This window comes from Ranitomeya imitator, chromosome 5, assembly GCF_032444005.1.
Source record: "Ranitomeya imitator isolate aRanImi1 chromosome 5, aRanImi1.pri, whole genome shotgun sequence".
Lineage (NCBI taxonomy): Eukaryota > Metazoa > Chordata > Amphibia > Anura > Dendrobatidae > Ranitomeya > Ranitomeya imitator.
In genome coordinates this window covers 578604836-578627007 of record NC_091286.1, presented here as the reverse complement: position 1 = coordinate 578627007, position 22172 = coordinate 578604836, and the positions used below count along the sequence as shown (strand labels likewise).

The 22172-nt window shown below is 43.3% G+C and overlaps 1 protein-coding gene across 2 annotated transcripts in view; it reads left to right on the top strand.

Annotated features, from left to right (window-relative positions):
* Nucleotides 1-22172, top strand: part of LOC138638498 (mitochondrial fission factor-like) — a 123506-nt gene that overhangs the window by 61453 nt on the left and 39881 nt on the right. The window lies entirely within an intron of this gene.

Genomic DNA, 22172 nt, shown 5'->3' with positions numbered 1-22172 from the left:
CTATCGGTTCACTAGAGGGAAGTCAATAGCGTGCATGGCAGAATTATTTTGGCTGCACTGTGAACAGAAAGCAGCATGCAGCTCATTACATGGACCTGACCATTGCTTTACACTTTAAACACTAGGTGGCGCCATATCATGTAAGAAAATGTAACTATGGATCTATTTTTTCATCCAAGAGAATCCGGTGGATTATGCAAATGACACTGATCACTGTGTGATCCGATTCCCCCCGATGTGAAGATGGAGAAAAAATGTCTCCATCTTCTCCATTCTGTTAGTCGGCTGAAGTCACACTTCACTGAGATGACATTTGAGTGCAGTCCGCTGTGCCCACCTTCTTGACCTGCACCGCTGAGTGCGATCCGAATATCAGATCAAATTCGGGCATGCAGCGAAAAAAATCAGCCATGTGCACAGCCCCATAGACTAATACTGGTCCGAGTGCGGTCCAATGTTTTGTCGGATCGTACTCAAAGTGAAAATACGGTGAAGTGCACGAGCCCTAAAGGGAACCTATTCCTAGACTTATGTCGCCAGAACCGCGGGCAGCATAAATCAGAGCCTGCTGATGTAATCACAACCAGGTATGTTTTACCTAGTTTGAAGATCCCACGTGTGTCCAGTTGTGGCCAAAAGTGTAAGACTGACACAAATTTTGGCTTTCACCCAGTTTGTTATTTTACCGCTTTTAGGTCTTACCGATTGCTCTGGGCCCCCTAATGCACAGAGCAGCCGCAGGTCTCCCACCCGATCATGACCGCTCCATGGAAACACAGGAGAGCTGCGGCCAGTCTGTGCAGTAGAGGTCTGTGCTCGGACTGATGGGCACAAACGTCTCAATGAACCTTTACTGCAATGTTTCTATAGTTACTGAGGTACAATTGCAAGGATTTCATACGTTTTTATACTTTTGACAAATACATCAAGTTATACAAAGACTGAATATTTTCCGGGTGGGTCAATACTGAGTCTTTCTATAAACCTGACGTATTATTCTGTAAGACTTCCGCTCTTCGTCCTGGCAGCTGGATATCCGCTTCTGGGCCAGATCCTGGCTGATGGCAGCACATTGTTGTATTATCAGGGTTAGTAGTTGATCACAACTTCTGTGTTCTTGTTTGTCCACCTGCTTTTAAGGATTGACAACAGGTTCTCAATGGGATTGAGATCTGGGGACTTTTTCTTGCAATGAATCCAAAGTTTCACTGTTCACTGAGCCACTTAGGCTGGTTTCACATTTGCGGTTGTGTCCGCAGCGTTTGTGCCGCAATTTTCCGCATGTGTCGTGTATTCCTATCTTTAACATTGGGGACGCATGTGTCTGCGATCGGCTGCGTTTTGCTACGTTTGACGACGCATGCGTTGTTTCGTCGTCTGCGGTTTGGCGTGATAAATGCTACATGTAGTCATTTAGGAGGCGTCAATTTGCCGCCTAGAAACGTATGCGGTTGTTAGCAGCATGAATGTGGAAAAAAAACGCATTGCTGTCTATGTGAACGCATGCGTTCGCAAGCACATACGTTTGCTTGCGTTTGTGAACGCATGCGTTGCACCACAGGAAAACATGTCTAGACACTGATTACCCACCCCCCACTCACACTTGGACATTTGCAGATCACTACCCAGCAGACAGACAAGCAGAGCAGACGCAGGCAAGAACCTTAGAGCAAACAAGACAAGATATGAACAATGTGAGCATATCCTAGCCAATGTCTTTATTTTCTATTTTCTGTCTCTATATGTCCTAATTTCTGCCATTTTTTTCTTTCTGCATGCATCAGAATGTCATCTTCTTCTGAGGAGGAGCAACGTCCTGGGCCTGCACAAGCCGAACATGTCAGTAAAGTGAGTACTCCCCTCCTCAGATTGGTATTTACTGTCACATCTACACATATGACAATTTTGTTTTTTCCTTTTTTTTAGAGCACTTCTTCCACTGCGGCAGAGGCTGAGCAGGAACAGCGGGGTCACAGTGGGTGGCAAGGCGGCAGCATGTATGTATATGTGGCTGACTGTTTATTGTATCCTCACTTTACTATTCTTGAATATTCATTTCTTTACTTTCCTCTTTCTTTACTTTTTTCTTTTTGACTCCTTTCTTTTCTTGAGTTTCAATATTCATGCCAGTTTTCTGTCTCTGTTTTCTTTCTTTTCCTTATGTTAATGTCTCCAACATTAATGTCTTTATTATTTAGGTTCCAGAACAGGATGAGAACCTCATTGACAATGACATCCTTATCTCCCTGGTCTATCAGAGAGTCCCGTTGTACAGTGTGATGCAGCAGTGACCTTGTCCGTGATCACACAACTGTGTGTGATGACAGAAACTCTCAGGAGTGTGATCCCGGCCAAAAGTCCATTGTCTAACCATTTTTTTTTGTTTTTTCAACAGTTCTCAAAGTCAAAACACGTTGCCGTTCGATGAAGGATCGCTTCAACAAGGACCTTCGTCAAGAGAGCCGAGTTCCTAGTGGTTCTGGAGCAAGGATCCGAAAATATAAATACCAAGGCATTCTGGCATTTTTGAGACCGGTCATTGCCCAGAGAACGTAAGTATTTTTTTGGTGTATTAGGTTGTGTTGTATTGCCTTAATCTGTATGTTTCTATTTCACAGGAGTTGGCGCTTAACTTTTGTAAATGTTTGGTATTAATTTTTTTTTCTTCTTTTTTCAAAGCACATAGAGCAGCACTCTTGACCCTGGTTCTGGAGTGGTCCTTCATCAGACAGCCACGGACCCGTCCCAGCCATCCAGCAGCGCTGCAGCAAGGAGGCCTGCCACACAGACTGGAGACCAGGAAGCTGGTCCATCAGGTGTTCCCCTGTCCCAGTCCTCTGCCCTTTTTTTTGGGCTCTTCCCGGCAGCGGGCCTCGGACAGGTCACTCATGCCCGAGTTTTTGCACTTGAGCTCGGTTTTTCATGATGGACTCAAGGCAAAGGGTGACCGACTGGATACTGCCATTAGCCATATGAATACACGTATCCAGGAAGTTACCAAAAGCCTTGACCAAGTAAAAGCTGACCTCCAGAGGCCAGCACATAATTTTTTCAATCAAATTGAACAGGGCATGTCAGAACACCTTACTCCTGATCTCCAGCTTAGTGTCATGCAGGCCTGCAATGCTGCTTACGTGCATGCTATGCAGCAGATTGGGTATTTTCAGCAGATAGTGGCGGCATATCCACCTGTGCCTACACTGTCACGCTTGACGTCAACGCCGAGCTCTGCTGCATACCACTGCACGGCCACCTCCATTCCAAACACTGCCGGACACCACTACAGCACCACCACCATGCCGAGTGCTTGGACCTCCTCCTCTGCCACCAGCATGCAGCAGCAGCAGCAACAGCAGCACCCGGACCCTGGAATGGCTTTCTCTGCCACCACCATGCAGCAGCAGATGGACCCTGGCGTGGCCTTCCACACCACCACCATGCAGCAGCAGCAGCAGCCGGACCCTGACATGGCTTTCCCCACCACCACCATGCAGCAGCAGCCGGGCCCTGGCATGGCCTTTCCCACCACCACAACCATGCAGCAGCAGCGGCACACGGACCCTGACAGTTCAGCCACCATGACCAGGCTGCAAGAAATGAGCACACCGAGGCTCCCCAGACTGCAGTGTCGATCGCAAAAAGGGAAAAAAATAAAAAGCAGCGGACTATCTTGATTCCTCCCACTCACCTCCCAATGTGTCTGTTATGTCAGGCTTGTCTCAACCTTCCAATGTCTCTGTCCTCTCATGCGTCAAGCACCATCCCTGAACTGCCAGACCCCAGTACTTTAATTGCCCCTTCTCCTGCCACCCCTGCGTCATCCACAGTTAGCCAGGCCTCACAGCTTCACCACCAACCACCCCCCCTTCTGGCACTCTACCCCAACCAGGCGCAGTTAAATTTGTTTGTGGTTCAAAAATAAATAATAATGTTTTTTGCCCCCAATAATGTTTGGTTAATTGTGTATTTCGCCGCCGGCAACACACACCGTGCGCCTAATAAAACAATATGCCGCACACTTTTATTTTTTTTGCCAACTCATAACTCCAGTAGTTATTAAGTAGAACACTGCACCTTTGTGTGTTTAGTATAGAGCTATGAGGTGATAAAAAAAAAAATTACTTGTATTTTCTCCATAATCTCTTAAGTATGATTAATCTGTGTCATACACTGAAGAGAAAATGGCGGACATACAAAGCAGAACTATACTGAACAGGTCATGTTTAAAAAAAAAAAAATTATTTATGACACCTGAGTACAGAACTGCTTGTATAACCTCCATTTTCTCTTCTGTGTACGTAATCCATTTCACACAAAGTGAAGGGACGATGGAGGTCATACAAGGCATATCTATAGTCACCTGGACATGTGTCAGAAATAGTGAATTCATGAGGCTGTTATTTGTGCATCGTGAATTCATTATTTTTGACACGTGACTTGATGAGTATAGATCTGTTTTATATTAAACCTCCATCGTCTCTTCAGTCTGCGTCCAATAGATACTGCTGCAGAATCAGGACGCAATGACATCAACTACCTTATCACTAGCAACCTAAGTGGTTTTTAGAGGAAATACATAGGAGACACGGTCAAGCTATCAAAACACATAGTTTATTAACAACAAATATTAGTAACAGTTAAAACATAACTGGTACAGACCCAAACCCAACATGAAATTTTACACAATATTGTCTTGTTATGCCACATGTCCAATATCAGAATAAAAAACGGCAGCAAATTGGTCCCACATGTGGCCAACTTCAACAGTTAACCGCAGCGGGTGATGCTGGTAATCTGGCAATGGGTTTGCAACTGGTTCATCCAGTTCAATGTTGAGTCGCTCCTTAGCCATTATGTAATTGTGGAGAACCCCACAGGCTTTGACCACCTCATCGACTGTGTCCATTTTTAGATTAATGGCTGTTGCAAGAATGCGCCATTTTGAGACTAGAATCTCAAAGGTACACTCTACTGTTCTTCTGTCCCTGGTCAGTCTGTAGTTATAGATCCTTTTAGTGTGGTTCAAGTCCCGATTGGAATATGGCTTCACACATCTGAAAGGCCTCATCCCCAACCATAACAGATGGCATCAGTGGGCCTTGAGTGTTGGGGAGAAGTCGTGGCAGTGGAAAATTAAAATTTTTGCCAGACACACGTTGGCCCATATCAGAGTCCTTGAAAGTCTGGGAGTCGTTGCCACGGCCAAAAGCTCTTCCTAGACTAAAATTCTCTCTCTCTGTGGAGGGGTATTGGACCTGCTGTAATAAAACACCTGTGGCTAGGAGGCGGAGTGCACGATCAGAAGGCTAAAGAATACATTTCAAAAACCTGACCGGCACATCCAAACATAGACTAAGTGTGAACAGGTGCTGAACCTAGAGTCGCCAACTCGTATATAGTTAAGTAAATAAGGCAGCACACTGCAGCGCTAGAACATGCAAACTTGAAATATGAAATTTGAACTGCATTACTGCACTAGAAATATGAGAAATGAGAGCGTTTAGCGCATAAGAATGGCCAATTTTATGTGTACCTGGTAGCCCCTTTACGGCATCTCTCTTATACCATATACCTTATATTCTCAGCGAGGTAAGGCAAGTTTAGGACCTGGTATAAGAGAGATGCCGTAAAGAAGCTACCAGGTACACATAAAATTGGCCATTCTTATGCGCTAAACGCTCTCATTTTTCATATTTCTAGTGCAGTAATGCAGTTCAAATTTTGTATTTCAAGTTTGCATGTTCTAGCGCTGCAGTGTGCTGCCTTATTTACTTAACTATATACGAGTTGGCGACTCTAGGTTCAGCACCTGTTCACACTGAGTCTGTGTTTGGATGTGCCGGTCAGGTTTTTGAAATGTATTCTCTAGCCTTCTGATCGTGCACTCCGCCTCCTAGTCACAGGTGTTTTAATTACAGCAGGTCCATTACCCCTCCACAGAGAGAGAGAATTTTAGTCTAGGAAGAGGTTTCACATGTACCCATTCAGATGGAGACGTTTATTCTCAGCGAGGTAAGGCAAGTGTTGGACCTGGTATAAGAGAGATGCCGTAAAGGGGCTACCAGGTACACATAAAATTTGCCATTTTTATGCGCTAAACACTCTCATTTTTCATATTTCTAGTGCAGCAATGCAGCTCAAATTTCGTATTTCAAGTTTGCATGTTTTAGCGCTGCAGTGTGCTGCCTTATTTACTTAACTATATACGAGTTGGCGACTCTAGGTTCAGCACCTGTTCACACTGAGCCTGTGTTTGGATGTGCCGGTCAGGTTCTTGAAATGTATTCTCTAGCCTTCTGATCGTGCACTCCGCCTCCTAGCCACAGGTGTTTTATTACAGCAGGTCCAATACCCCTCCACAGAGAGAGAGAATTTTAGTCTAGGAAGAGGTTTCAGTGGTTCTACGTCCCACCAAAGACATTGTATGCAAGGAGTCTGAATGGTCTTCCATATTTGCATAGGTTTCCTTCCACACTCCAAAGATATACTGATAATGAACTTAGATTGTGAGCCCCAATGGGGACAGTGATGAGAATGTCTATAAAGTGATGTGCAATATAATAGCGCTTTATAAGCAAGTAAAAATAAATTCACATTCATGGCAGTGTTATTAGGGAAACTTGTGCATGGGCGTACTCCCTTGGATGATCTCAGGATCTTTCAGGGAGCTCCTATTGGCCGATTTGCAACCACATCACCACCTACATCAGAGGAAAGCTGAACCTTAGTGTCAGGGCTGATGTCACCACCCTGTGCACCTGGGCAAGTGCCAGGGCCCTGAGCAAGCAGAGGAGTCCAATCGCCATTGGGGACACCGGCACGCTATGGGGCATGTGAGTCGGGGCAACCTGGTGCAGCGCCTGCAAGAGAGCCCCCCAGCTTGCCAAGAGCCTCGGCACTTGTAATACTTAACTCTCCCTGTTTTTGCACAGCTCCGGTGTGACGTCTCAGGGCAGAGGGCGTGGTGACATCACAAGTGTGCGTCCTCTGCTCTGAACAGTCACAGTGCAGAGACGGAAGATGGTGACGTTAAGGAGGCCAAACCTGTGGCCAGCAAAGAGAGGTGCATATTTAATTTCTTTTTTTTTATGCATGAAGAAATATATAGGCCCCATACTGTACGGTGCCCATTCTGTATGCAGCAATACATGGGGCCCATAATACTGTATGGAGCATTATATGGGGCCCATACTGTACAGAGTTTTATATGGTGCTCATTCTGTATGTAGCAATACACGGGGCCCATTATACTGTATGGAGCATTATATGGGGCCCATACTGTATGGTTTTATATGGGGCCCATACTGTATGGAGCAATACCATGGGGCCCATTATACTGTATGCAGCATTATATGGGGCCTATCATACTGCATGGAGCATTATATGGGGCCCATTATACTGTATGGAGCTATATATGGGGCCCATTATATTGTATGCAGCATTATATGGGGCCCATTATACTGTATGGAGCAATACATGGGGCCCATTATATTGTATGGAGCTATATATGGGGCCCATTATATTGTATGCAGCATTATATGGGGCCGATTATACTGTATGGAGCAATACATGGGGCCTATCATACTGTATGGAGCAATATATGGGGCCCAGTGTACTGTATGGAGGACTACATAGGAGAAAATTGACTTCTGTAAAGGGTACACTGCTGAAGACAGTTTCTACTGGTAGGGAACATTTATCATTATCCCATTTACCTCTCATACTGCAGGTACGGAAACCTTAAAACCTGTGGATTCTCCATCACCTGAATTCTCTTCTGATGTATTGTAGAATTTACAATAGATATCTCTCATGTAATGAAAGAAGTGAAATCTTTGGCATTGTACTATACCTATATTTCTCTGCCATATCTGTGCATCATGAATCGTGGTATGTGTTTAAGGCGCCCACTGAGACTCTTTTGCCCAGGGCCCACGAAAACCTGGAGCCGGCCCTGCTTCATGTGACCATAAATCAACTGAGAGAAGCTCAGTAAAAGAGCTACAAATTCTCCCTCATAGTGAGCTTACTGATGGGTTCTTAGTTTATTCATTCTGCTGCCAGCAATAAACAGCAGCATAGTTGGCAAACGATGCCAATTGCAAACATAATTTTTAGCTCAAAATATATGCATTTAAATAAAAAGAAAACATTGTCCCCAAGGTATCCATATCTTTTAACACTTATCATTGGACTCACAGGTTCTCCAATTTTAAGTCTTAGGGTAAGATGTGGGCTCAGGAGCTGATCATATCAAAGAATGTTAGAGTTGGAAGAGACCTCCAGGGTCATCGTGTCCAACCCCCTGCTCAATGCAGGATTCAGATGTCTGTCCAGCCTCTGTCTAAAGACTTCCATTGAAGAAGAACTCGCCACTTCTTGCGGCAGCCTATTCCACTCATTCATCACCCTCACTGTCAAAAAGTTTTTTCTAATATCTAATCTGTATTTTCTCCCTTTTAGTTTCATTCCATTGCTTCTCGTGTTTCCATGTGCAATGAGAATAAGGATGATTCCTCTACACTGTGACATCCCTTCAGATATTTGTAGAATGCTATTAAGTCTCCTCTTTGCCTTCTTTTTGGCAAGCTAAACATTCCCAAATCCTTTATTCATTCCTCCTAGGACATACTTTGTCGTCCGCTCACCATCCTGGTAGCTCTTCCCTGAACTTGCTTCAGTTTTTAAATGTTTCTTTTTTTTTAAATGTGGTGCCCAGAACTGGAGACAGTATTCCAGAGGAGGCCTGACCATGGAGGAGTAGAGCAGGATACATTTTTCACATGATCTAGACTCTATGCTTCTCTTAATACATCCTAGAACTGTGTTTGCCTTTTTTTTGCTGCTGCCCCACACTGTTGTCTCATGTGCAGTCTGTGATTTATTAGTATACGCAAGCCTTTTTCACATGTGCTGTTGCTTAGTTCTATTCCTCCCATTCTGTAGATGTAATTTTCGTTTTTCTTGCCCAGATGTAGAATCTTGCATTTTTCCCTGTTAAATACCATTCTATTAGTCACTGTCAAATATTCAAGCTTATCTAGATACTTCTGAATCCTTTCTCTAGTCTTAGCTATCCCTCCTAGCATTGCATCGCTTGCAAATTTGACTGGTTTATCTTCAGTGCCCTGGTCTAGATCATTTACAAAAATGTTGAACAACACTGGGGGCAGGGCAGAGCCTTGTGGTACCCCACTTGAAACACTTTTCCAATTGGATGTGTGTTGTGAATTCTGTTGTTAAGCTCCCTCCTGTGGTCATGAATGGTACTTCGGCTGGTTCTGTCCATGGGCTTCCTCTGGTGGTTGTGAGTGGGGCTGTGGCTTCTGAGGTTCCTTCCACAGGTGACGAGGTTAATTCGTTAGCTGGCTGCTCTATTTAACTCCACCTAGATCATTGCTCCATGCCACCTGTCAATGTTCCAGTATTGGTCTAGTTCGCTCCTGGATCGTTCTTGTGACCTGTCTTCCCAGCAGAAGCTAAGTTCCTGCTTGTTTTTCTCTGTTTGCTATTTTTTCTGTCCAGCTTGCTATTTTGATTTTTGTCTTGCTTGCTGGAAGCTCTGGGACGCAGAGGGAGCGCCTCCGCACCGTGAGTCGGTGCGGAGGGTCTTTTTGCGCCCTCTGCGTGGTCTTTTTGTAGTTTTTTGTGCTGACCGCAAAGTTACCTTTCCTATCCTCTGTCTGTTCAGTAAGTCGGGCCTCACTTTGCTAAATCTATTTCATCTCTGTGTTTGTAATTTTCATCTTAACTCACAGTCATTATATGTGGGGAGCTGCCTGTTCCTTTGGGGAATTTCTCTGAGGCAAGGTAGGCTTTATTTTTCTATCTTTAGGGCTAGCTAGTTCCTTAGGCTGTGACGAGTTGCATAGGGAGCGTTAGGAGCAATCCACGGCTATTTCTAGTGTGTGTGATAGCATTAGGGATTGCGGTCAGCAGAGTTCCCACGTCTCAGAGCTTGTCCTGTATTATTAGTAACTATCAGGTCATTCCGTGTGCTCTTAACCACCAGGTCCATTATTGTCCTCACCACCAGGTTATAACAGATGTGCAACCATTTATTATCACACTTTGAGAAGATCACTGAGCCAGTTATGAATCCACCTAAATGTAACCTTGTCAATCCCATACTTGGTCATTTTTTTCAATAAGGATAACATGAGAAACTTTATCAAATGCTTTACTGAAGTTGAGATCTACTGTATGTACCGCCTTTCCCTGATCCACCCAGTCAGTGATTCCATTATAGAAGGAAATTAGATTAGTCTGACATAAGTTGTTTGCTACAAACCCATGCTGGCTCTGGTTAATTACTGCATTCTTAGCCAAATACTTACATACATGCTGTTTAATAATTTGTTCAAATATCAGTAAGGCTCACTTGGTGCCTGTAATTTTCTGGCTCCATCTTCTTTCCTTTTCTTGAAGATAAGGACAACGTTTGCCCTTCTCCAATCTTCTGGGACTTATCCTTTTCTCCAGGATTCTTCAAAGATTCTGGTTAGTGGTTCTGCCATTTTCTCTGCTAACTCTTTCTGTACACTAGCATGTAACTAATCCGGTCCAGGAGATTTAAATTCATTTAAATTAGCTAAGTGTTCCCTCACCATCTCTCTGTTTATAGATAGTGTGTAGTCTTTTTTTCCTTTGATGGGACCGTGAAGATCAGTTGAGGCTTCAATTACTTTCCTAGAGAACACATGCAAAACAGGAATTAAAAAGTTCGGTCTTCTCAACATCATTTTTAACCATTTCACTTATTTCATCCTATAAAAATCCTACAGCATCTTTGACTTTGCTTTTGACATACCCCCAAATCCTTTTTTAATGCTTTTGGTCTCCCTTGCAAGCCTCACTTCATTACTGGCTTTAGCTCTTCTAATGGTTGCTCTGCAATCCTTGCAAACAGCATTTTATTCTTCTTTAGATATGCTACCTTTCTTTATTCCTTTTGTGTTTAAGTTCTGTTTTCATCCATCCTGGTCTCTTTAAATGTTTTTAATTCTTCCTACTTTTCAGAATTTTTACCAAATACATAGTGAGAATTTCATTCACCAAAATCTCCCATCTTTCTTGGACATTTCTGTCCTTTAGAACATTGAGCCATTGGACCTTTACTACCCTCTTTCTGAGTACATTAAAATATGCTTTTCTGAAGTCCAACCTTAAAGTTTGAGTCCTCACTGGTCTTCCTCCTCTTGTATTTCACAATTTGCATAGGGAGCATTAGGAGCAATCCACAGCTATTTCTAGTGTGTGTGATAGGATTAGGGATTGCGGTCAGCAGAGTTCCCACGTCTCAGAGCTTGTCCTGTATTATTAGTAACTATCAGGTCATTCCGTGTGCCCTTAACCACCAGGTCCATTATTGTCCTCACCACCAGGTTATAACAGTACAGGTGGCCAAAAGTATTAAAGCATCTCAATAGAGGGATAAGAGAAGTTCTGAGACCATTTTTTTTCTTTGCAGTGTGTTTTGTCTCTCTTTTCCCCTTTACCTCTGGGTGGTTCAGGATACAGGTGTAGATATGGACATTCAAGATCTGTTCTCTTGTATGGATAATCTCACTGCAAGGGTGCAAAACATTCAAGATTTTGTGGTTCAGAATCCGATGTCAGAGCCTAGGATTCCAATTCCTGATTTGTTTTTTGGGGATAGATCTAAGTTTCTGAATTTTCAAAAATAATTGTAAATTGTTTCTTGCTTTGAAACCTCGCTCCTCAGGTGACCCTGTTCAACAAGTGAAAATCATTATTTCTTTGTTACGTGGCGACCCTCAAGACTGGGCATTTTCCCTTGCGCCAGGAGATCCGGCATTGCTGGCTCTGTGTCAGGGTCAGGAGGTAGAGATATATTGTCAGAAGTTTAGGAAGTGGTCTGTACTCACTCAGTGGAATGAATGTGCGCTGGCAGCAATTTTCAGAAAGGGTCTCTCTGAAGCCCTTAAGGATGTCATGGTGGGATTTCCAATGCCTGCTGGTCTGAATGAGTCTATGTCTTTGGCCATTCAGATCGATCGACGCTTGCGTGAGCGTAAAGTTGTGCACCATTTGGCGGTATTATCTGAGCATAGACCTGAGCCTATGCAATGTGATAGGACTTTGACCAGAGCTGAACAGCAAGAACACAGATGGGCTGTGTTTTTACTGTGGTGATTCCACTCATGCTATCTCCGATTGTCCTAAGCGCACTAAGCGTTTCGCTAGGTCTGCTACCATTGGTACGGTACAGTCGAAATTTCTTTTGTCCGTTACTCTGATTTGCTCTTTGTCATCCTATTATGTTATGGCATTTGTGGATTCAGGCGCTGCCCTGAATTTGATGGACTTGGAGTTTGCTAGGCGCTGTGGTTTTTTTCTTGGAGCCCTTGCAGTATCCTATTCCATTGAGAGGAATTGATGCTACGCCTTTGGCCAAGAATAAGCCCCAGTACTGGACCCAATTGACCATGTGCATGGCTCCTGCACATCAGGAGGATATTCGCTTTTTGGTGTTGCATAATCTGCATGATGTGGTCGTTTTGGGGTTGCCTTGGCTACAGGTCCATAATCCAGTATTGGATTGGAAATCTATGTCTGTGTCCAGCTGGGGTTGTCAGGGGGTACATGGTGATGTTCCATTTTTGTCTATTTCGTCATCCACCCCTTCTGAAGTCCCGGAGTTTTTGTCGGATTACCGGGATGTATTTGATGAGCCCAAATCCAGTGCCCTACCTCCTCATAGGGATTGCGATTGTGCTATCAATTTGATTCCTGGTAAGTTTCCTAAGGGCCGACTGTTCAATTTATCTGTGCCAGAACACGCCGCTATGCGGAGTTATATAAAGGAGTCCTTGGAGAAGGGTCATATTCGCCCGTCGTCGTCACCATTGGGAGCAGGGTTCTTTTTTGTGGCCAAGAAGGATGGTTCTTTGAGACCTTGTATTGATTACCGCCTTCTTAATAAGATCACAGTCAAATTTCAGTACCCTTTGCCGCTGCTGTCTGATTTATTTGCTCGGATTAAGGGGGCTAGTTGGTTCACCAAGATAGATCTTCGTGGTGTGTATAGTCTTGTGCGTATTAAACAGGGCGATGAATGGAAAACAGCATTTAATACGCCCGAGGGCCATTTTGAGTACCTGGTTATGCCATTCGGGCTTTCCAATGCTCCATCAGAATTTCAGTCCTTTATGCATGACATCTTCCGAGAGTACCTGGATAAATTCCTGATTGTATATTTGGATGATATTTTGGTCTTCTCGGATGATTGGGAGTCTCACGTGAAGCAGGTCAGAATGGTGTTCCAGGTCCTTCGTGCTAATTCTTTGTTTGTGAAGGGGTCTAAGTGTCTCTTTGGAGTTCAGAAGGTTTCATTTTTGGGTTTCATTTTTTCCCCTTCTACTATCGAGATGCACCCTGTTAAAGTCCAGGCCATTTATGATTGGACTCAGCCGACATCTGTGAAGAGTCTGCAAAAGTTCCTGGGCTTTGCTAATTTTTATCGTCGCTTCATCAGTAATTTTTCTAGTGTTGCTAAACCGTTGACTGATTTGACCAAGAAGGGTGCTGATGTGGTCAATTGGTCTTCTGCAGCTGTGGAAGCTTTTCAGGAGTTGAAGCGTCGTTTTTCTTCTGCCCCTGTGTCTTCCTCCTCTTGTATTTCACAATTTGACTCTAGCAAGATCATTGCCTCATAAATTCACAGACACCTTTACTTCCTTAACCATTAATTCCCTGTTGGTAAGAATTAGGTCCAAGACTGCAGATCCTCTTGTTCTCTCTTTTACCTTTTGAAAGATAAAGTTGTCAACAAGAGAAGATAAAAATTTTCTGGACCCATTACTTTTGCCTAAGAGAGATTTCCAACGAATATCTGGATAGTTAAAATCTCCCTTGATCACTATGTCATATTTTTTTGAGAACAGAGACATCTGATGTAAAAAGAGTTCATCCATATCTTCAGTCTGTCCAGGTGGCCAATAGTAAACACCTACAATAGTCCTTTCTGTTCTGCTCTACTTGAATTCTTACCCAAACAGTCTCTACAGAGCTACCAGTCTCTGAAGCTTGGATCTCTGTGAACTTATACGTTTTCCTAACATATAATGCAACACCTCCTCCCTTCTTGTTAACCCTGTTTCTAATAAATAAGTTGTAGCCTTCAAGGTTTGGATTTCAATCATGTGTGTATCCTACCTGTCAGATTCTGAGCTCCACTCACTGCTGCTAACCCCAAAATACCGCGGTCAATTTTGGTCTAGGGGTCACACAATTCCAAGCGCCTATTGCCCCCCTGTTATACGGTATCGAGGCTGAGTTCCTATGGAAGCCAGGAGCCTGTTTGACATTATGGTGTTATTGCAAAGACCAATCTGGGGCTGGGCTTTATAGGAGACTGACATTTTTACCAATTTTTACTAATATAGTGCAGTATTGGAGTATTAAGCATAAGTGATCAAGTGACCACAGGTTCAACTCCACTAAGGGAAATAAAAAATAAAGCATGAAAAAAATATTTGAAAAATATTAAAACGACCATAGAATACCAATCAACCCCCTTTTCCCTTGTTAACAATAAATAAAAAATAAACATGCTTTGTATCACTGTGTCTGTAAAAGTCTGATCTATCAAATCTAAACTATTTCAGATGACCAGTAAATGATGTAATGAAAAAAAAATAATCTAAATATCAGAAATTTAATTTTTCGATTGCTGCCAAAAGTGCAAAAACAAGCAAACAAAAAGTCGAAACTACCCTCAAAATGGTATCAATAAAAATGTCAGTTCACCAAAGTAAAAAACAAAGCCCTCACTCAGCTCAATCGACAGAAAAAATACAGCAGTTATGGGTCTCAATAACTGGAAACACAAGCACTTTTTTTGGCAACTTTCTAGTTTGTTTTTCACTTCTTACCGTAAATAAAAAAAACTATATAAGTTTGATATCGCCGTCATCATAATGACTTGGAGACTGATGTCGTGAGGTCATTTGTCTCACACAATGAAAACCAATCTAATAAAAATCAAACCTAGAAAACAGCTCTGGAACTGTTTTTTTTGTATTTCATCAAACATGAATTTTTTTTATGTTTTTTTAGTAAGTTATATGGCAAAATGAATGGTGTCATTCAAAACTGCAACTTGTGCCACAAAATACAAGCCCGCATACGTGTTGTCCATAGTAAAATAAAAAGTTGCAGCTCTGAGAATAAGGAGTGCTCTTAACATGTTAAATCCCGCTATCAATCTCTGGCTTTAACATGTGTCGGCAGGGGGTGCGACGGTCTACAGTCCGTCATGGGCACCAATGGGTTGTCATGACAGCTGGGGGTCTGCTGATGACCCTAGCACCTGTCATTACGATCATCCTGTGAAAGCCATCTCAGGGCTGATGCACGGTTATGTATAGCACAAGCGATCATAAGATCATAGCTTCAATGATAACAAATACAGTAAAAAATGAAAAAAGTTTTTAAAAATATAAAAAAAAAAAGTTCAAATGCACCCTATGCCTCATTAAAAATAAAAAATAATTAAAACAAAATAAAAAATTTGGTATCACTGCATTTGTAAAGGTCCAACCTATCAAAATATAAAGTAAATGAATCCAGTCGGTAAACGGAGTAATGAGAAAAGAAATCAAAAACGCCCAAATTCCTTTTTTGGGTAGCTGCAGCATTGCAATAAAATGCAATAAGTGGAGATCAAAACATCGTATCAACCCCAAAATGGTACAGTAAAAACCATCAGCTCAAGCAGCCAAAAATAATTCCTTGCACAGTCCCATAGCCCGAAAAAAGAAAACATTACGTGTTCTACAAAAATGGCAACAGGAGCGAAATTTTTTTTTTTACGCATTTCCAATTATTTTTCACTATTTAACCCCTTTACCCCCAAGGGTGGTTTGCACGTTAATGACCGGGCCAATTTTTACAATTCTGACTACTGTCCCTTTATGAGGTTATAACTTTGGAACGCTTCAACGGATCCCAGTGATTCTGACATTGTTTTCTCGTGACATATTGTACTTCATGACAATGGTAAAAATTCTTTGATAGTACCTGCGTTTATTTGTGAAAAAAACGGAAATTTGGTGAAAATTATGAAAATTTCGCAATTTTCCAACTTTGAATTTTTATGCAATTAAATCACAGAGATATGTCACACAAAATACTTAATAAGTAACATTTCCCACATGTCTACTTTACATCAGCACAATTTTGGAACCAAAATTTTTTTTTGTTAGGGAGTTATAAGGGTTAAAAGTTGACCAGCAATTTCTCATTTCTACAACACCATTTTTTTTTAGGGACCACATCTCATTTGAAGTCATTTTGAGGGGTCTATATGATAGAAAATACCCAAGTGTGACACCATTCTAAAAACTACACCCCTCAAGGTGCTCAAAACCATATTCAAGAAGTTTATTAACCCTTCTGGTGCTTCACAGGAATTTTTTGAATGTTTAAATAAAAATGAACATTTAACTTTTTTTCACAAAAAATTTAATTCAGCTCCAATTTGTTTTATTTTACCAAGGGTAACAGGAGAAAATGGACCCCAAACATTGTTGTACAATTTGTCCTGAGTACGCCAATACCCCACATGTGGGGGTAAACCACTGTTTGGGCGCATGGCAGAGCTCGGAAGCGAAGGAGCGCCATTTGACTTTTCAATGCAAAATTGACTGGAATTGAGATGGGACGCCATGTTTCGTTTGGAGAGCCCCTGATGTGCCTAAACATTGAAACCCCCACAAGTGACACCATTTTGGAAAGTAGACCCCCTAAGGAACTTATCTAGAGGTGTGGTGAGCACTTTGACCCACCAAGTGCTTCACAGAAGTTTATAATGTAGAACCGTAAAAATAAAAAATCATATTTTTTCACAAAAATTATCTTTTCGCCCCCAATTTTTTATTTTCCCAAGGGTAAGAGAAGAAATTGGACCCTAAAAGTTGTTGTACAATTTGTCCTGAGTACGCTGATAGCTCATATGTGGGGGTAAACCACTGTTTGGGCGGATGGGAGAGCTCGGAAGGGAAGGAGCGCCGTTTGACTTTTCAATGCAAAATTGACAGGAATTGAGATGGGACGCCATGTTGCGTTTGAAGAGCCACTGATGTGCCTAAACATTGAAACCCCCACAAGTGACACCATTTTGGAAAGTAGACCCCCAAAGGAACTTATCTAGATGTGTGGTGAGCACTTTGACCCACCAAGTGATTCACAGAAGTTTATAATGCAGAGCCGTAAAAATAAAACAAAATTTGTTTCCCACAAAAATTATTTTTTTAGCCCCCAGTTTTGTATTTTCCCGAGGGTAACATGAGAAATTGGACCCCACAATTTGTTGTCCAATTTGTCCTGAGTGCGATGATACACCATATGTGGGGGGAACCACTGTTTGGGCACATGGGAGGGCTCGGAAGGGAAGGAGTGCCATTTGAATGCAGACTTAGATGGAATGGTCTGCAGGTGTCACATTGCGTTTGCAGAGCCCCTAATGTACCTAAACAGTAGAAACCCCCCACAAGTGACACCATTTTGGAAAGTAGACCCCCTTAGGAACTTATCTAGATGTGTGCTGAGCGCTTTGACCCACCAAGGGCTTCACAGAAGTTTATAATGGAGAGCCGTAAAAATAAAACAAAAATTTTTCCCCCACAAAAATTATTTTTTAGCCCCCAGTTTTGTATTTTCCCGAGGGTAACATGAGAAATTGGACCCCACAATTTGTTGTCCAATTTGTCCTGAGTGCGCTGATACCCCATATGTGGGGGGGAACCACTGTTTGGGCGCATGGGAGGGCTCGGAAGGGAAGGAGCTCCATTTGGAATGAGGACTTAGATGGAATGGTCTGCAGGTGTCACATTGCATTTGCAGAGCCCCTAATGTACCTAAACAGTAGAAACCTCCCACAAGTGACACCATTTTGGAAACTAGACCCCCTAAGGAACTCATCTAGATATGTTGTGATAGCTTTGAACCCCCAAGTGTTTCACTACAGTTTGTAACGCAGAGCCGTGAAAATTAAAAAAAAAATCTTTCCCCCCAAAATTATTTTTTAGTCCCCAGTTTTGTATTTTCCCGAGGGTAAGAGGAGAAATTCGACCCCAAAAGTTGTTGTCCAATTTGTCCTGAGTACGCTGATACCCCGTATGTTGGGGGGAACCACCGTTTGAGCGCATGGCAGAGCTCGGAAGGGAAGGAGCACCATTTCGAATGCAGACTTAGATGGAATGGTCTGCAGGCGTCACATTGCGTTTGCAGAACCCCTAATGTACCTAAACAGTAGAAACTCCCCACAAGTGACACCATATTGGAAACTAGACCCCCCAGGGAACTAATCTAGATGTGTTGTGAGAACTTTGAACCCCCAAGTGTTTCACTACAGTTTATAACGCAGAGCCGTGAAAATAAAAAATCCTTTTTTTTTCCACAACAATTATTTTTTAGCCCCCAGTTTTGTATTTTCCCAAGGGTAACAGGAGAAATTGGACCCCAAAAGTTGTTGTCCTATTTGTCCTGAGTACGCTGATACCCCATATGTTGGGGTAAACCCGTTAGGGCACACGGGAGAGCTCGGAAGGGAAGAAGCACTGTTTTACTTTTTCAACGCAGAATTGGCTGGAATTGAGATCGGACGCCATGTCGCGTTTGGAGAGCCCCTGATGTGCCTAAACAGTGGAAACCCCACAATTATAACTGAAACCCTAATCCAAACACACCCCTAACCCTAATCCCAACAGTAACCCTAACCACACCTCTAACCCTGACACACCCCTAATCCCAACCCTATTCCCAACTGTAAATGTAATCTAAACCCTAACTGTAACTTTACCCCCAACCCGAACCCTAACTTTAGCCCCAACCCAAACTTTAGCCCTAACCCTAGCCCTAACCCTAGCCCTAACCCTAGCCCTAACCCTAATGGGAAAATGGAAATAAATACATTTTTTTAATTTTTCCCTAACTAAGGGGGTGATGAAGGGGGGTTGATTTACTTTTATAGCGGGTTATTTAGCGGATTTTTATGATTGGCAGCCGTCACACACTGAAAGACGGTTTTTATTGCAAAAAATATTTTTTGCATTACCACATTTTGAGAGCTAGAATTTTTCCATATTTTGGTCCACAGAGTCATGTGAGGTCTTGTTTTTTGCGGGACGAGTTGACGTTTTTATTGGTAACATTTTCGGGCACGTGACATTTTTTGATCGCTTTTTATTCCGATTTTTGTGAGGCAGAATGACCAAAAACCAGCTATTCATGAATTTCTTTTGGGGGAGGCGTTTATACCGTTCCGCGTTTGGTAAAATTGATAAAGCAGTTTTATTCTTCGGGTCAGTACGATTACAGCGACACCTCATTTATATCATTTTTTTATGTTTTGGCGCTTTTATACGATAAAAACTATTTTATAGAAAAGATAATTATTTTTGCATCGCTTTATTCTCAGGACTATAACTTTGTTATTTTTTTGCTGATGATGCTGTATGGCGGCTCGTTTTTTGCGGGACAAGATGATGTTTTCAGCGGTACCATGGTTATTTATATCTGTCTTTTTGATCGCGTGTTATTCCACTTTTTGTTCGGCGGTATGATAAAGCGTTGTTTTTTGCCTCGTTTTTTTTTTTTTTTCTTACGGTGTTTACTGAAGGGGTTAACTAGTGGGCCAGTTTTATAGGTCGGGCCGTTACGGATGCGGCGATACTAAATATGTGTACTTTTATTGTTTTGTTTTTTTTATTTAGATAAAGAAATGTATTTATGGGAATAATTTTTTTTTTTTTTTTCATTCTCTGTCCTCCATAGTACACGCCTGCGCAAGGGAAGATTGCATTGCGCAGGCGTGTACTACGGAGGACATAGAATGAACTTCAATCCAATATTGCAGCCAGCATGCAGCCAGCGGGTAAGGAAAGGGTGAATCAAAAACCCCAAAACCCCGCCTCCATGGCTGAAGATTGTTCCCTCCAAATTCAGGTGACAGTGTCCCTTTAACTCCTTAAAAACATCAGTAACTTATTAAAATCTGTGAAAATGGGCTGTTTGCCCACTTAGATGTCAATTCTGATGCCCAGAACCCATTTGGGCCAGGCTGAAGGGACCTGCGTTTGATGTGAGGCATCACTATCTATGTATTCTTAGTGTGAGATCAGTGGCCCAAAGTCATTTAATCCCTTAAAAACACCATTTACTTATTCAAATGGCAAAATCGATTGCCCAATTTGATGCCAGTTCTGATGCCCAGAAAGCATTTGGGCCAAGCTGGAGAGACCTGGTTTTGATGTGGGGTGCCCTGCTCTAAATGTCTGCACTGTGAAATCAGTGGCTGAAAGTCATTTAACTCTTTGATTAACGCCCTTCGGTGCCCACTTTGAGCCCATTTTTGTGCCAGTTTTATAATCTTTGTAGCTGTTTTTAAGTGTATTTACATCAGGGCACCTCACTGCATTGTATGTTATTATTGTGATGCTTTTGTTTTTCGTTAAATCTATAAAAACAGAAAAGAAAAAATTTCTGAATAAGAAACTGACAAATAAGAAACCAACTTCAGCCTCGTAAAAACAACCATTATTTATCCCGGTAACTGGGGTATAGAAAAGAATAAATGGGGGAAATAATCATACAGTCCTGAAATAATACTAATAAGAACCACAACAATAAACGAGCCCCTCACAGCTCCACCGACAGGAGCAGAAAGAATTATTGGGCTCAAGAACAGATTTCGTGCTCCAGTCTTTTTTTATTCTCTAAAATCAGAGAGTTTAAAGAAATTAGAATTCGGTTTTACTGTCCATAAAAAAGAAAAGAGTCGCTGTGAAGCGGGGTCTCACCCCAATATCTGCACCCCGCACTCCAATATCTGCACCTCTGCACACCAGTATCTGCACCCCTCACCCCAATATCTGCACCCCCCGCAACCTATATCTGCACCCCGCATCTGCACCCCGCACCCTATATCTGCACCTCAATATCGGCATCGCGCACCCTGGATATGCACCCCGCACCCTATATCTGCACCCCGCACCCCAATATCTGCACCTCTGCACACCAGTATCTGCACCCCTCACCCCAATATCTGCACCCCCCGCAACCTATATCTGCACCCCCCGCAACCTATATCTGCACCCCGCATCTGCACCCCAATATCTGCACCCCGCACCCTATATCTGCACCTCAATATCGGCATCGCGCACCCTGGATATGCACCCCGCACCCTATATCTGCACCCCGCACCCCAATATCTGCACCTCTGCACACCAGTATCTGCACCCCTCACCCCAATATCTGCACCCCCCGCAACCTATATCTGCACCCCCCGCAACCTATATCTGCACCCCGCATCTGCACCCCAATATCTGCACCCCGCACCCTATATCTGCACCTCAATATCGGCATCGCGCACCCTGGATATGCACCCCGCACCCTATATCTGCACCCCGCACCCCAATATCTGCACCCCACACCCAATATCTGCACCCTGCACCCCATATCTGCACCCTATATTTGCACTCCCAAACCCCGTATCTGCACCCCCTCTCCGCAATATCTGCACCCCGCACCCTATATCTGCACCCCGCACCCCAATATCTGCACCCCAATATCTGCACCCCACACCCAATATCTGCACCCCGCACCCCATATCTGCACCCTATATTTGCACTCCCAAACCCCGTATCTGCACCCCCTCTCCGCAATATCTGCACCCTGCACCCTATATCTGCACCCCGCACCCCAATATCTGCACCCCGCACCCCAATATCTGCACCCCACACCCAATATCTGCACCCCGCACCCTATATCTGCACCCCGCACCCCAATATCTGCACCCCGCACCCCAATATCTGCACCCCACACCCAATATCTGCACCCCGCACCCCATATCTGCACCCTATATTTGCACTCCCAAACCCCGTATCTGCACCCCCTCTCCGCAATATCTGCACCCCGCACCCTATATCTGCACCCCGCACCCCAATATCTGCACCCCGCACCCTATATCTGCACCTCAATATCGGCATCGCGCACCCTGGATATGCACCCCGCACCCTATATCTGCACCCCGCACCCCAATATCTGCACCTCTGCACACCAGTATCTGCACCCCTCACCCCAATATCTGCACCCCCCGCAACCTATATCTGCACCCCCCGCAACCTATATCTGCACCCCGCATCTGC